The 5,346-nt window shown below is 53.7% G+C and overlaps 1 pseudogene; it reads left to right on the top strand.

Annotated features, from left to right (window-relative positions):
- The first annotated feature begins 2,937 nt into the window (after positions 1-2,937).
- On the top strand, positions 2,938-4,065 carry LOC147961647 (uncharacterized; annotated as a pseudogene).
- The last annotated feature ends 1,281 nt before the right edge of the window (positions 4,066-5,346 follow it).

The raw sequence follows: 5,346 nt of genomic DNA, 5'->3' as shown, positions 1-5,346 counted from the left end.
CCCCTCTTCAGCTCGGGCACATCTGTCAGCAAGAATATAGAGTTCTGCTACATCTTTCACCTTGTTCATTGCCAGCTCTTCGCGCATCTTGCGGTTACGCACGTTCTGATGGAACGCGCTGATGATGGCGGCAGGATGAACATCAGGGATATCGTACTGTATCCGGCTGAACCTCTGTATATATTTGCGGAGACTCTCGCCTCCCTTCTGGGGAATGACATGCAGGTCGCTCGCTTGTCCACGGGCTTGGTGGCCTCCAGTAAAGGCGCCCACGAACTCATGGCACAAATCCGACCAGGAGGAAATAGAGTCTACCGACAAGTGCATCAACCACGACATGGCGTTGGGTTTAAGAGCCAACAGAAAGTTATCTGCAAGCACCTTATCGTCACGGGCTCCGGCAGCTTGCATCGCGATGGTGTAGATGCTGAGGAACTTGGACGGGTGGGTCTTGCCGCTGTACTTTTCGCCCACGTCAGGTTTGAAGGTGCGGTGAGTGGGCCACCGGAACTGCCGCAGCTCACGGGTAAAAGCCGGACAGCCTACCTCGTAAGGTAGGCCTCCAGGGCTCTCCGGTGCCGGGTGGTTCACAGCAGACCCTGCTCGCCTGTCTGACTGGTGGCGCGCTCTGCGCCGGTGCTCGATAGTGGTTCGAGCGTCTTCATATTCTTGTTCCCGAAGGACTTGGCGCTGGTCGCAGTGGGTTCACGGGACGGATGACGCTATGGAGATTTCGTCGCCCGTAACGTCGTGACGGGCTGGCGTCCGCGGTACCGGGCGAGGAGGAGGCAAGTGCACCGTGGTCGCGGCACCGCCGGCTTTCCTGCCACTGGTGTGTGGGACTCCGTCGGAGCGTCGAACCGGGGGCTCCAGCGACCCAGTTCGTCTTTGTTGGCCACCGCAACAAGGCTTCGGATAGTGGCTCTCCATTCATGGAGTTTCCCCGTAGTGGGAGGAAAATCGAGGAGCAACTGCGCGCGCCAGGGCTTCTGCTGGCGTTGGTGGCAGCGAAACCTGCACGGATCGCGACGCACTTCGACTTCTGACCATGTCAGAAGGAGCTCTATCACGACCCCGCAGTCCCATGCCATCTTCACCGGTGCCTCGGCGAGCGGGCAGGTCTTCTACATCCCAGGAGTGGCGCTCGGGGCTCTTCCCGCGGTGACGCCCGGGGTCTTCGGTGTGATCATGCCGTTCGTCGCGCGCCGCTTGAGAGGAGCGCGCCGTCGGCGCCGGCGTGGGTGTCTGGGAAGCCCTCGCATCGCCATGGGGCGGGGTGGCAGCGATCTTGGAAGGCCCCGCGCCACTCGCGGAGGGCCTGGCTCCGTCTTTGGATTTGGCGGTGTGCGGCCCGTTACCAGGCGCACGAACATCACCGCCTCCCAAACTCCGGCTGCTGGGACGGTGTTGGTGTTCGCGAACGGCGCCCCGGGTCCTTTCTGTGACCGGTCCGCTGCTCGCCCGCGTCGGGACAGGATGACCGGCTTCCGACAGGCCAACCGCCATCGTCGTCTTCTTCTTGGGCGCCATGACGATGAAGAACCGTCGAGCTAACTGCTAAAGCCAATTCTCACAACCGCGAGCCCCCTACCTGGCGCACCAAAGATGTCGGTGGGAACGACACCTATGGGATCACAAGAATCCCTACTACGGTTGCGGGGCGCGGGGTCGTGAGAAGAGCGGATCAAACAGATAGCACACGGTTCGTTTATCCAGGTTCGGGCCGCGAGGATGCGTAAAACCCTACTCCTGCTTTGGTGGATTGTATATCTGTGTTCTTGAGCTAGCTATGGGGCATGAGGAGCTCCAAAAAGCCGAGTCCTCTTCCTGGTCGCCTTGGGCCTCCTTTTATAGGGAAAGGGGTTGCCACAGTGGCACACAGGAGGTGGAAAGGGTACAGTGATGCGAGGTTATCCCTCGCATTACATGACAAGGTGCATTTAATGCGTCTTGCTTAGGTGTCCTTGCTTTATCGGGGACGGGGGAGAGCCCTGTCTTGTCCGTCGCCGCTCCCTCTCGTGTCGACACGCGCCCTGGCCAGCGATGCCCGTGGTGCCATGTAGGCAGGCAGGCAGCTGAGGTGGCGCGGTGGTGGGTCTCCATGAAGATCCGCATGCCGCCACGCAGGTGCCTGCCCAGCTGGTTGCGTCGGCAGGTGTATGCGAACGGCGGTGGAGGTTTGATTGGCGTGGGCCTGATGGTGGCCTATGGGTGTTCTCGGCAAGGGCCTTGCCATGGCCCCGGCAAGTGTCTTGCCGGGGCGCCTGCTCTCATCCCCAGCAAGGCTCTTGCCGGGGGCCTTGTGGTCCTCCTTGGCTGGGATCCCGCCGAGGATCACCATCATCTTCTAAAGTGTGTATCCGATCTTGAATGTCTTCACAAAGATCTGCATGCCACCACGGGGATGTCTCCCGAATCCTTGCCCCATGGGGGCAGCGGACTCAAGGGTGACTCGCTCCGTAGGTGTGGGGCGAGCTGCCACGGCAAGGGTCTTGCCGGGTTTGCTAAAACTGCCCTCCGGCAAGGATCTTGCCGGGGGGGAGTCCGCTTCGTCCCCTTCGCTCTTTGTGGTCTTGGTCCTGACGTTGCTCCAGTTCTCTTGAGCTTCGGCGTACCTTGGCTCACCTCCCTTGCCGTGCTTGGTGTGGTAGTGCCCGCGGCTCAGACTGCCCGTGCACAGTTATAGGGGTACAAAAAGTACCCCTCTTTTTGTACACCGACAAGCGACGCTCTCCCCAGTTCGTTGATGGCGTGCATACTTTTCTGATTGCGCCTCAGGCAAACAAGCATGCGGTTGGTTTTATGCCTTGTCCATGTGCTGGCTGTAAGAATAATCGCAATTACTCTAACTCAAGAACCATTCACGTCCACCTGTTTGAGTCTGGTTTCATGCCCCACTATAATGTTTGGACCAAGCACGGAGAAAGAGGGGTTATGATGGAAGACAATGAAGAAGAAGAGGACGATGATAGCTATCCTGGCCATGGGTTACCTGAATACGATGATACAACAATGGGGAAAGAAGCTGAGCCGGCAATGCGGGAAGAAGCTGAAGAAGAGGCATCAGATGAGCCCGCTAATGATCTAGGTCGGGCCATTGCTGATGCAAAGAGAAATTGCGCAAGCGAAAAGGAGAAGAAGAAGAAGTTGCAGCGCATGTTAGAGGATCACAAGAAATTGTTGTACCTGAATTGTGAAGCTGACAAGAAAAAGCTAGGCACCACACTGGAATTGCTGCAATGGAAGGCATAGAATGGTGTATCTGACAAGGGATTCGGAAAGTTGCTGGTAATGATAAAGAATATGCTTCCAAAGGACAACGAATTGCCCGAGAGTACGTACGATGCAAAGAAGGTTGTCTGCCCTCTAGGGTTAGAGGTGCAGAAGATACATGCATGCCCTAATGACAGCATCCTCTACCGTGATGAGTACGAGGATTTGAACGCTTGCCCGGTATGCGGTGCATTGCACTATAAAATCAGCCGCGATGAACTTGGTGATGTCGAGGGCGAGCGCCCCAGGAAGAAGGTTCCTGCCAAGGTGATGTGGTATGCTCCTATAATACCACGGTTGAAACGTTTGTTCCAAAACAAAGAGCATGCCAAGGCGAACCGATGGCACAGAGAAGACCGTAAGAAAGACGGAAAGTTGAGAGTACCCGCTAACGGGTCGCAGTGGAGAAAAATCGAGATAAAGTACAAGGAGGAGTTTGTAGATGACGCAAGGAACGTATGGTTTGGTCTAAGCGCAGATGGCATTAATCCTTTTGGGGAGCAGAGCAGCAACCATAGCACCTGGCTTGTGACTCTATGTTTTTATAACCTTCCTCCTTGGTTGTGCATGAAGCGGAAGTTCATTATGATGCCAATGCTCATCCAAGGCCCTAAGCAACCCGGCAACGACATTGATGTGTACCTAAGGCCATTAGTTGAAGAACTCTTACAGCTGAGGAATGGAACAGGTGTACGTGCGTGGGATGAGCACAGACAGGAAGAAATTGACCTAAAGGCATTGCCGTTCGTGACCATCAATGATTGGCCTGCTCTCAGTAACCTTTCAGGATAGGCAAACAAGGGATATCGCGCATGCACGCACTTTTGGATGATACCGACAGTATATATTTAAATAACTGTAGGAAGAATGTGTACCTGGGACATCGTCGATTTCTTCGGAGCAGGCATCCCGTAAGAAAGAAAGGCAAGCATTTCAAAGGTGAGGCGAATCACCGGACGAAGCCTCGCCACTGTACTGGTGCTGATGTACATGATATGGTAAAGGATTTGAAGGTAATCTTTGGAAAGGGTCCTGGCGGACAACCTGTTCCGAATGACGCTGATGGACGCGCACCCATGTGGAAGAAGAAATCTATATTTTGGGACCTGCCCTATTGGAAAGACCTAGAGGTCCGCTCTGCAATCGACGTGATGCACGTGACGAAGAATCTTTGTGTGACCCTGCTTGGATTCTTGGGAATGTATGGGAAGACAAAAGATACACCAGAGGCATGGGAGGACCAGTAACGTATGCACGGAAAAGATGGCATACATCAGGGTCATGCTAGCTACGTTCTTACAAAAGAAGACAAGGAAATCTTCTTTGAATGTCTGCTCAGTATGAAGATACCGTCTGGCTTCTCGTCGAATATAAAGGGAATAATAAATATGGCAAAGAAAAAGTTCTAGAACCTAAAGTCTCATGGCTGCCACATGATTATGACGCATCTGCTTCCGGTTGCATTGAGGGGGCTTCTACCGGAAAACGTTCGATTAGCCATTGTGAAGCTATGTGCATTCCTCAATGCAATCTCTCAGAAGGTAATCGATCCAGAAATCTGTTGGAAATATGCCCTAGAGGCAATAATAAATTGATTATTATTATATTTCCTTGTTCATGATAATCGTTTATTATCCATGCTATAATTGTATTGATAGGAAACTCAGATACATGTGTGGATACATAGACAACACCATTGTTGGGGAACGTAGCAGAAAACAAAAATTTTCCTACGGTTTCACCAAGATCCATCTAGAAGTTCATCTAGCAACGAGTGATTAGATGCATCTACGTACCTTGTAGATGGCGAGCGGAAGCGTTCAAAGAACGGGGATGATGTAGTCGAACACGACGTGATTCAAATCACCGATGATCAAGCACCGAACGGACGGTGCCTCCGCGTTCAACACACGTACGGAACAGATGACGTCTCCTCCTTTCTTGATCCAGCAAGGGGGGAGGAGAGGTTGATGAAGATCCAGCAGCACGACGGCGTGGTGGTGGATGCAGGGCGTCACAGTAGCAGGGCTTCGCCTATACTACGAGAGAGAGACGTAACAGGGAGAGAGGGAA

The sequence above is a fragment of the Triticum urartu genome, chromosome 7A (assembly GCF_056163025.1).
Source record: "Triticum urartu cultivar PI428250 chromosome 7A, HENAU_Tu73, whole genome shotgun sequence".
NCBI lineage: Eukaryota > Viridiplantae > Streptophyta > Magnoliopsida > Poales > Poaceae > Triticum > Triticum urartu.
Note: the sequence above shows the minus strand (reverse complement) of the source record. Positions and strands in the feature narration are given on the sequence as shown.